Raw genomic sequence first — 11,617 nt, 5'->3', positions numbered from 1 at the left:
CTCCCAACTGAACCAACAGCAAAATGTCAATGAAATAGAGGTCATACAGAGATCCACTTGGGAAACCATAATTTATTGTTTCAAGTTTAATTTCCTAGTTGTCACGAAGGACTATCATGAATTCCCAGTTGTCATGAATCCAAGGGATTGCTAGTTAACATGTATATTGTAGGGTTATGGAATATGGTATGGAAATAAATCAAACAAATTAAACATAATTCTCAGACAAACCAGTTAAATACATCTGAATTAATTGATAGTGAAATACATTGATTTTAAGAGACAGAGAACTGTCTTAAATCATCAGTTTTAAAAATACTTGGAGTATTTCCTGTTCTAAAATTGCTATTGGATTGCTTTACAATAGGAAGGCTTCTTGTTTATCATATTTTGTTGTTGTTCTATAGTTCTAACTCTAATACTTTAATAATTTGATTATTACTGGTTAAAAAAATATTAAACTCAACAATAGATTTTATCATGAAATAAGTTTCCTTGCAATACAAAAAAATAAACTGAAAAACCCAATAAACTAGTATTTCTGCTTTCTAGAATCAGATATAAAAAGAATAGTGCACCCTTAAAATGTTCCTGTCCTGAGCTTGATAACCCTTCAGAAGATGAATTGGCAGCAGCTTGCACAGCATATACTCTAGGCTGCAACTTTGGTTGGTTGGTTGGTTTATTTATTTATTTTTCATACTTCTTAGCTGTCCATCCTCTCAGTTTGCTGTGGACTTCCATTAGACAGGCAATCCTTTTATACATACGTACATACATACAGACAGACAGACAGACACACACACACACACACACACACACACACACAAAGAGAGAGAGAGAGATGTACAAAATACACACATACAGAGCTCAATTAAATTTATGCACATGAAGTTAGAACATTAAAATGCACATATATGCAAGAACAACAAAAAGCCTTAAAATAAACATTTGTTTCCTACATTTTTACAGTTTTTCCCCAAAGTCCGTGGCAGAACTTTCTCACTGAATTAAGATTAGCCCAATGGCTATTTGGGAGTTGAAAGTTAAATCCTTCAGATGACCGGAAAAATGATTTTAAAAATGCAGTGGTGGACTGAAAACAAATACCTTAATAAAAGAAAAACAGTATTGAAAAGGAAAGCTATGCCTATCAAGAAAAAGTTATAACCACTATGTCATGAAAAAGAGAGTCCTGAAGAAAAGCTCAGAAAATGCTCAGGATTCAACTTCAGCAGATGCTTGCCTATTTAATGGAAGGCACATTTCCATTAAAATGTTTTAAGTTCAGTTAAGGACAGACTTTGCTATGCATTTCTAAATAGTTGAGTTGAAGATGATACGATCTACCACACACCTCGTCGCACAATTAATGTGGGTCTTAGAAAGAAAAGCTAAGTCCAGATAATTTTTGGAACATAAATAAGCTTATGGCTTTAAATATAATTTATTGCATTTGACGTTGCAATTGAAATGGCATGAGAATTACAGCAACATACTGTAACTGTAAGCCTGAAGAAAACTTTCTTAGTATTCCTCTAGCTTACTACCATAGCAACCCTAATTGAGTTAATAGGATTAAAGGTATTAAATTACAATATCAGCATATCTGTAATGTTAACCCATGCCTTCAGTAACACAGTAGCTACATATTATATAATTCAGTGTTTCTGAATTTGCAGTAGCTTTATAAAACTATTATCCTTTCTTAAAATTACCAAGATAGTAAGCCCTTTGAAAAATCAACAAATTTCTTAGATATATCTGCTTTATATTTTCTTTTCCATTTCTTCCCCATCTTCCCAGATTCTATAATCCTTTCAAATTACTTAAAACCGCTACCAGTGATATCCATGATATCCATCTTCTAAATATTCACAATTTTATAGTAATCCTATCTTCCGTAACAAATCATTATTTGTGTAAATGCAATCTATATACACTACTACAGGGAGTGCAGAATTATTAGGCAAATGAGTATTTTGACCACATCATCCTCTTTATGCATGTTGTCTTACTCCAAGCTGTATAGGCTCGAAAGCCTACTACCAATTAAGCATATTAGGTGATGTGCATCTCTGTAATGAGAAGGGGTGTGGTCTAATGACATCAACACCCTGTATCAGGTGTGCATAATTATTAGGCAACTTCCTTTCCTTTGGCAAAATGGGTCAAAAGAAGGACTTGACAGGCTCAGAAAAGTCAAAAATAGTGAGATATCTTGCAGAGGGATGCAGCACTCTTAAAATTGCAAAGCTTCTGAAGCGTGATCATCGAACAATCAAGCGTTTCATTCAAAATAGTCAACAGGGTCGCAAGAAGCGTGTGGAGAAACCAAGGCGCAAAATAACTGCCCATGAACTGAGAAAAGTCAAGCGTGCAGCTGCCAAGATGCCACTTGCCACCAGTTTGGCCATATTTCAGAGCTGCAACATCACTGGAGTGCCCAAAAGCACAAGGTGTGCAATACTCAGAGACATGGCCAAGGTAAGAAAGGCTGAAAGACGACCACCACTGAACAAGACACACAAGCTGAAACGTCAAGACTGGGCCAAGAAATATCTCAAGACTGATTTTTCTAAGGTTTTATGGACTGATGAAATGAGAGTGAGTCTTGATGGGCCAGATGGATGGGCCCGTGGCTGGATTGGTAAAGGGCAGAGAGCTCCAGTCCGACTCAGACGCCAGCAAGGTGGAGGTGGAGTACTGGTTTGGGCTGGTATCATCAAAGATGAGCTTGTGGGGCCTTTTCGGGTTGAGGATGGAGTCAAGCTCAACTCCCAGTCCTACTGCCAGTTTCTGGAAGACACCTTCTTCACGCAGTGGTACAGGAAGAAGTCTGCATCCTTCAAGATAAACATGATTTTCATGCAGGACAATGCTCCATCACACGCGTCCAAGTACTCCACAGCGTGGCTGGCAAGAAAGGGTATAAAAGCAGGAAATCTAATGACATGGCCTCCTTGTTCACCTGATCTGAACCCCATTGAGAACCTGTGGTCCATCATCAAATGTGAGATTTACAAGGAGGGAAAACAGTACACCTCTCTGAACAGTGTCTGGGAGGCTGTGGTTGCTGCTGCACGCAATGTTGATGGTGAACAGATCAAAACACTGACAGAATCCATGGATGGCTGGCTTTTGAGTGTCCTTGCAAAGAAAGGTGGCTATATTGGTCACTGATTTGTTTTTGTTATGTTTTTGAATGTCAGAAATGTATATTTGTGAATGTTGAGATGTTATATTGGTTTCACTGGTAAAAATAAATAATTGAAATGGGTATATATTTGTTTTTTGTTAAGTTGCCTAATAATTATGCACAGTAATAGTCACCTGCACACACAGATATCCCCCTAAAATAGCTATAACTAAAAACAAACTAAAAACTACTTCCAAAAATATTCAGCTTTGATATTAATGAGTTTTTTGGGTTCATTGAGAACATGGTTGTTGTTCAATAATAAAATTAATCCTCAAAAATACAACTTGCCTAATAATTCTGCACTCCCTGTACAATACTAAAATTCTTGTTATCATAACCATTACCTAGACATCACAGGGAAACAGTTTTTGAACCACGGTACTTTAATTTACAGAATGTTTTCAAAATCTGGGGACCCATGACCCCCAAGGGAATAAAGTTTGGGAAAGCTGTAGCTGTTTCAGTGCTGATGGCTGCTGTTGTGGTCACACAATTTTCATTTTTAATGATCTGTGGCAGTTTCCCAGTGAATCTCACAATCCCTCACTCTCTGCCCAACTCAGCAGCAACCAGTTACACCTGCCTGCTGGGAACAAAAAGAAGGGAGGGAGGGACAGAGGAGCCTGCCCACAAGCGCCCTTTTCCCATGCCAATCCATTGGGATTCTCAATTTATATATTACAGCTCTTTTTAATTTAGCAAATACTGATCATTTAAACACAGTCCATTTAAAAACTTTTGTATCCTGTTTTTATATTTATTGCCCTGTACACCGCCCTGAGTCCTTCGGGAGAAGGGCGGTATAAAAATATAATAAATAAATAAATAAATAAATAAATAAATAAATAAATAAATAAATAAATAAATAAATAAAACACCTTTCTATTATCGACGTCTGCAGTCAGTTTTATGTGCTGCACTTCTCAAGGACTCCTGCAGGTGTCTCAGTAAAATCTGAGGCCCTGGAAAAGTTCCATGGTCATTACCAATGAACTTACACTGCCTTCATGGTTCTAACAAAGAACAGTTTTTCTAGCTTAAAAACAAGTTGATAAAGAAGAGAGCAGGTGATGATGTTTCAGTGCCATGGCAATAGAGATGCTATCTTTCACTGTCCAACTCCAGTATATTCCACATCAGCAGAAAGGAAATAATGCCTTTCTCATGCTTGGATAATTTCCCCAATTCTTTCCAACAATCTAATTACAATAATGGAAAGAATATGGAAGAAAACAAAATGCAGCAATGGACAACTAACTCTCCCCTATATTTGAAACCAAAGATAGGGCAAAACATTAAAAACATGTTATCCCAAAGGTGCTTTTTCAAGAGGCAACAGAATGACTGAGAATCTCCATAGACATTAAAAATATGTTAGCAACTTTTGATATCTATGGTTCACAAAGAGATTTTAACAATCCAACAAAAACAAAAGATTTCTTAATACTCTCAACAGAGTATTGGAAATTCCATTTTAAAATTATATAATTCTCTTCTTTCCCAAGTGCTACTATTTTCCAATTCAGTTACCAGTGAAAATTAGGGTCCTATTTATTAACTATATTTATGCATATGTGCCACTTCCATGTCCATTGTCACACATAAAAAGGAATGCCTTTTCTCTCCCCTTTCACTGCCTGATTATGCCAATGATGTATTTGCAGAAAGAGCCCACATATCATTTGGAACCTTATTATTTAAAGAAAATAAAGAAAATGTTGGAACCTTACAATATATGCATTCTTCATTTATCTGAATAGGCAAACAGCATTAAAAAAGTGAATAATTTGCCTCAGACAAAAATAGCCATTGTTATATTGGTTGGCATATTCCAATATGCCAAAGATTTATTCTTCCCTTGTATTTTTATTCTGAACACATGTCCCTCTATATTTGATTCCAAGTTCCAGTTTAAATAAAACAATTGGGGACTGAAGACCTGGGGGCTGCAGACTTTCATTCTAAATTGTTATCTTTAATAAACTGAGGTCCTTCCTTTCAGCATCTACTTAAAAATTTCTCACTTAAGCTGAAATGCTTTCGATTTTTCATTCTCATTTCATCTAAGACCCCCCCCCCAAATTAAGTGAATTCCGCTTTATTTTTTTCCTAGGAACAAATGACTTAAAATGCTTAATCTGAAGCGAAGGGAATTCAAATATTATGAGAGCGAATGAAAAACTATTTAAAAGCCTAAGTCTGAAAAGCAATTTTGGTTTCCTTGCCTTTCGCTGAATGTACTACCAAAGCTGCAAACATTTGGAAAGGGTTGTCCTTTAGACAAAAGCAGCATTCTTTACCTAAATCAGCACTTTTTGCATCAGACTCATAAAACCTTCTCACAACAGAGATTTCAAGAAAACCCTTTAAAGGTTTTAGGATATCCCTTCTTTTACTAAGTAACAAAATACACCCCACTGTGTCTGACCCCCACTCAGCTGTCTTATGACCTCTGCAATTGTTGCAACTTCACTTCAGGGGCCACAGAACTTAACTCCCATATCAAAAAGAGGACGGCCGCTTCCACTGAGCACCTGGTGAAACAAAATGCCACGAGCACCCTCCCCCTACTAGGCCCCAGATGTTCTCACAGCTGCCTTGGTGTCTATCTGGCAACCAGAAAGCAACAATTAGGACCTGGATGATGGCAATGACCCTCTTATTTTACTGGGTCTGAATGCTCAATGGGGCCTCCTGGCCTTAAGGATACAGCAGGTCATAAAACAGAAATAGATCTTCAGCCTCTGGGAAATACGTGTGTTTTTTTTAAGAACAACAAGGAACAATAGGAGTCCAATGTTACAAATAAAATAAGTCAAGCCACTTCAACTAATCTGCAGCAAGAATATATCATAATTTATTTGACCTCTCTTGTGGAAATAATAACACATTCTACATTTCCCCTTCGACATCTATAGAATATATTTTACAGAAAAATTCAAAAATATCTCATACGCATCGAGTGTTTTATTTAAATAAAACCTGTTTCAATTTAGTTGAGTTGGAGGAAACCTCAAAAGACATCACTTCATCTCATCTATTATGGTTTCTCAATACTCCGTTTCGTTTCACATCATATAAACCATCCCATAAGATTCAAAGTCATGGATGTCTCTCTCCAAGGATCAATATTGTATCCTATGTTGTTGAAAGTACACTTCAACAGACTAAAACACTATTCACTCAGATTCGCTGTTAAATTGGTTTTGATTCTTAATTTCTAAATCTGTGACTTATTGCAGTAATATGCTAAATATGGGTGAATAAAATGAAGTTGACCTTAATGTTACATGATTCCATAGAAACACACATTAACATAATTTTCAAGATCTGTGTATTTTAAGACAGTGGTACACGATATATTCCAGCAATAACGGGCAATCAGTAAGGGTATTACAAGTGTTTCCTCTGTGAACATATGGATCTTTACATTTTGTTCATTAACATAGCATTGTCAATATGCTTTGCCAAAATCTTGCAAGATTTGATGATTCCACATTTTAGCAATTGAAAAGTATTTTAAAACATAAATTTATTTTTATTTAATTTTGGAGCCCTGTAGATGTCCCTGAAATTCATCCTTTAATTATAACAGCTTCATACAAACGGCATAATTATATCAAATTGGCACAAAATACTTTTGTACTCTTGCTGCTATTGAAAATGTTACCAATGATAAATGCATTACAAATATGGAAACAATACTACCTTCTTTTATGTCTTTCAACCTTCATTAAATACATTCATGATGGATGATTGTTCAGAGTTATTCTGTTGCTACTTGATTCAGGCTGTTGAAAATTTTAAATACCTGTGAAATAATAAAATAATTTTAAATACCTGTGAAATAATAAAATAGTTTAAAATTGTAGATGACAGATTTAAATCCTGATATAGCAGCAAATATTTAAAGACTATGCAAAAAAGGCAGTATTTGTGTTTTATTTTGCCTTTATTACTCAAGGTGGTAAACATGCATAATACTCCTTCCTCCTCCTATTTTCCCCACAACAACAAACCTGAGAGATAAATTGGCAGAGAGAGATGGGACTCAAAGGGCTTTCATGCCCAAAATGGGACTAGAACTTACAGTCTCTTGTATTCTAGGCCAGCAGCCAGCCACTACACCAAAGGGGCTGCATTATTAGTATTCATAACTATTTGTTATTGCTTTGAGTACTGATAAAACTAATATTCTATGATACCAACTTACCTTAGTAATATGTGGAGGGGAAAAGTTGAAATGTATGAATATTTTAAATTTGAAATATTTAAGGGATTAATTAAGAAACATTAATTATCCATCAACATACACTGGATAATATAAAATCAAGAGGACAGTATTATTTTAGGAATACATATTATATAATATCTAATTATAATTTTCAATAAGTTGCAAATAACTGTCATTATATAATTTTAAGGTTTTTTTTTCTGTACATTCTTGGAAAATAATGCCCCATCATATATAAGAAATCAAACACCGACTACAAGTGAGTGAAACTGTTTCGGAAATCTAATTTTACATTCTACAGTATTGTTGCAATTCTAAAACAGCTGAATTAAAAAGTTGTTCGTCCAAATCCCAGGCATATGGGTTAGTTAGTCAGAAGAGAATGGAAAAATAAATTACATTGTAATCTGAGGGTACTTTAAAAAAATCTTGTATAAGTGGTCTAACCACAGGAGGAAACAATGTTTTGTCAGTCTCAGCAATAGCGAAGTTTATCGAACACAGGAGGGGTTGCAGGAGTAGAGGAGAACCAAGTTTTAATAAGGCTACATATAATAGGTTGTCATGTGGTTCAGTAAATGTGACTGTTTTTATTTGCAAATGCTAAATGATCATATAATTCTACCGTTCTTTCACATAACATGTTCTGATTTGGGAAATGAAAGTTCAAGGTATCCAGAAATACTTCTTTCTATAGGAAGCTTTTGTTTCTGGAAGGAGCTGCTGGCACTGAAACATGACCTTGAATGGCAATTCTGCTAATCCAAATTTATCTGGGGTCTATTTGTGGTGTTGGAGTTGCCCTCATAAACAAGCAGCATGACTTGCATTTTCAATGGTGCAATATTGTACTGAACAAAGTCTCTGACTGCTTTCCACAACAACCAAGAATTTTACACAAATTAATTAGCCTCTCAACGAACAGAAGACATGTCTAACACTGTATTACAGGAGATGCTTAGGAAATCAACACTTTCTGATTTGCAGGTTCCTTCAACTCTAATCTACACCATTTTCCACTGTATTAAGTTTTAAGAGACTCAACAGTGATGATGATCAAAGTCAAGCTATATTGTTTCACAACAAACTGCGGGGACACCTTGCAAAGACTTCTTAAAAATAATAATTAAAGTCCATAATCCAATTTCAACAGTCATAAAGGCTAAAACTGCTATTTTTGAGGCCACGTGCTGAACATTTCACCTGCTAGTAATGACATCTTTGTATTGTCTTCTAATTACACTCAAAGCTAAGACCTTTGGCCCTGAGCCACAGACCTCCATTCAGACTGCACACATTCTCTTAAGCACCCTGAGCCTTTGTTGTCATTCTCAGTCTTTCATCTATTATTTACATTCATTGAGGAGGGAGCTACTCTACCATTCACAAAGCTTTAAAGCTTCTAATCATCTTAATTTCTTTGCCTTTTCCACTCCCAATTCCCCACCACACGGCTGAACACAGCAAGCAAGCAAACTGATGAAATAATTTTCAGGCCACTGGATCCAATGGCTACTCACAATCTGGCAAGTAAAAGACATGTCCTGTCATTTTGTCCTTAGCAGCAAACACCAATCTTTTTAAAATCAAAATAGCTTTGTGCCTCCATTCAGATACATGGGTCAAATGCAATCATATGAACTAAAAAAAACCACATAGCTACTTTCTGAACTGAAATAATGGAGAATGAGTAATGCTAAAAGTTAAATGCTTTGATTTCTTAATAAAGAAATGAGAATCAGACAAAATTTCAAATAAAATAAAGCAGCGTGCAACAAAACAATAAATTTCAGAATATTACGATACAACATGGTATCATTTTTGAACCACAAAATTAAAGATTTCTAAATGATAATTTACTCACATCAATCACAGCCTTGGAAAAAACATCCTTTATTATTATTATCACAGCCTTGAAAAAACATCCTTTATCTATATTACCAAGTATTTTCCTCTACCCTGGCAGAAAACACCATAAAATATACCTCTTTTTCCTAGTATATTGTTCAAATGATAACAAAATGCAACTTTTTAAAAATGCAGGGGTTTGCCATGATTTCAAAAGTCAGCTCTGATTATGATTATTGGGGGTTCAACTATGACAATCTGTGACCCATCTTGCTGTTTTCCGTCTAACAATGTTGTTTTTCTCTTCTGAAAGCCTCCAGCCCCCTTGTCTTTTCTTATTTTCACCATTTGGTTCAACTAGCAGTTCACTTGAGACTCATCCATCTTAGGATGCCTCAAGTGACAGATGCTCTTAGAAATAACCATACTGCTCAGTGAAAAAAAGATAACATCACTTCTAGGAAATCAAGAGAGAAATACAACAGCAGCATTAATAGCATGCCCCTACATCAGTCAATAAATATATTGCAAACCTCAAAGGGGAAAAAAATCAAGAAAGTCCAGTTGCCTTTTGGAAAAAAAGCACATTTGGGACAACCATGATCTGGATGATTGAGAATTTCCATAGACATTAAAAGGAACCATTGAACATCCAATGAGACAATTCACCTCTTCTCTGGTCAACATTTACTTGTAAAGTAATTTCCAACAGTTATTAATTATACAGTGTCTGACTTCAGCAGCAAAAAGTAAAGACAAGAGTAAGAAAAAGATGCTGTGTTGAGCTATAGATCACTTTTGTAACAAAAGAAGGTTTTATTGACATCTCCCAACAATAAACTAAAGAGATGCTATAAGCAGTCATGTTCTCCATTGCCGGCAATGGAGTAGGCGTGGTTTCCTGATGATGTGTCCGGCCCGTGGGCCAGCAGTTTGACACCCCTGCTATATATGAAAAAAATAGCCTTCACTGAATCTGTATGTGTATCTCTTTCTTTTATACAAAAGAAATTATATATGTCCACCTTATTTTTATCCAGAAATTTAGAATAATGTTTGCTATAAAAGGAATAGTTTATTTCTTCCAATCTCCACCTTGTGCATTTGTTGGAAGAGAAAGTAGGAAGTGAGTATAAGATTCCCCAATCACTGTAGCTCATGCTTCTAATAATAAAAAAAACTTCTCAATGCAGTAACTACATTTTAAAGAAACTTCCTTTATGTCAAACCCCATATGAAACAAGAAAGACTGCAGAATAGTTAAAATATTTCTTTGTTGATGGATTGATAGATGTAAAATTCGAGTCCAGATAATAATTTGGAATCATTAGTTTAGAAATGATACATAAACTGAAATAAATATCAAAGGCAATGGTTTTTTTATGGAGCTTTTCAATCCAAAACATTCTCGCTTACACATATGCATACACACAGCACAAACACATACACAGAGTAATATTTTTTAAAAGTTGCAATTATTACAGAAAACATCAAAAACATGTAATACTAATAGTATATAGCTACAAATAGGTAGACACTGAATTCCTAGGACATGGAAGATGTAATAACCATACTCCATATGTTATACAACAGCTTTTGCTGCTGAAGGAGATTTATTTTACAAAGTTTTCCCTAGATAGAAAAACTGCTTCAAAAGCTCCTTATGAAGGAAGCAAGGATTTCTTTGTTTTGATGACCACAGAGCAATATTAGGTCCATTTCACTCAGAAATTTGAGCTTAGTTGAAAATGGTACTTGAGCTAATAAGCTGATCATTTTTTATGTTTCCAGTTTCTAAAATATCAGGAAATTTTTTTTTCATTCTGCAACGATAACAACTAGTGAGAACCATAACATTTCTTTTTCTAGACATCCAAGAATAGGATGAGTGATTTAATATTTCAGCTGTTTTTGTGGGTTTTTTAAGTTTTAGTTTAGTGATGACTCCACTGGAGTTGGACAGCCAATAAATTTAAATTTACACAAACAAATAAATATAGTACCTTTCAAAACATGGCAAAGGAGATGTTTTTACTGTTAATTATCCCCTCCCAAAATATAGGGATGCAAAATATCCTTCAGAATAACATGTGGGGTATCACATCTCTTTGAAGGATTAACATAGTTGTTTCTCCAGGTTCACATGCAGCTTTAGAGCTGTTTCTGTCTTTCCCTGCATGAACCAGAGAAGTTGATGCACATACACGACAGGGATCTGTAAGCAATTCCCAAAGCAATCATGTAAACCTGAAAAAAAATGCAGAACCAGAAGTGTTCTTGTCCATTCCAAAGCACTTTTTTGAAGGATTAAAATAGCCTTATTTTGCAGACAA

The 11,617-nt window shown here is 35.2% G+C and overlaps 1 protein-coding gene across 1 annotated transcript in view; it reads right to left on the bottom strand.

The window, feature by feature from the left end:
* Positions 1 to 11,617, bottom strand: part of GREB1L (GREB1 like retinoic acid receptor coactivator) — a 164,788-nt gene that overhangs the window by 88,485 nt on the left and 64,686 nt on the right. The window contains exon 2 of the mRNA XM_083359371.1: positions 6,911 to 7,013. The gene's annotated coding sequence lies outside the window, so the exon portion shown is untranslated. The remainder of the gene's footprint in view (positions 1 to 6,910; positions 7,014 to 11,617) is intronic.

Source organism: Vipera ursinii, assembly GCF_947247035.1.
Source record: "Vipera ursinii genome assembly, chromosome: 3".
Lineage (NCBI taxonomy): Eukaryota > Metazoa > Chordata > Lepidosauria > Squamata > Viperidae > Vipera > Vipera ursinii.
The sequence above is the reverse complement of the archived record's forward strand: the minus strand, read 5'-3'. Positions and strand labels throughout refer to the sequence as shown.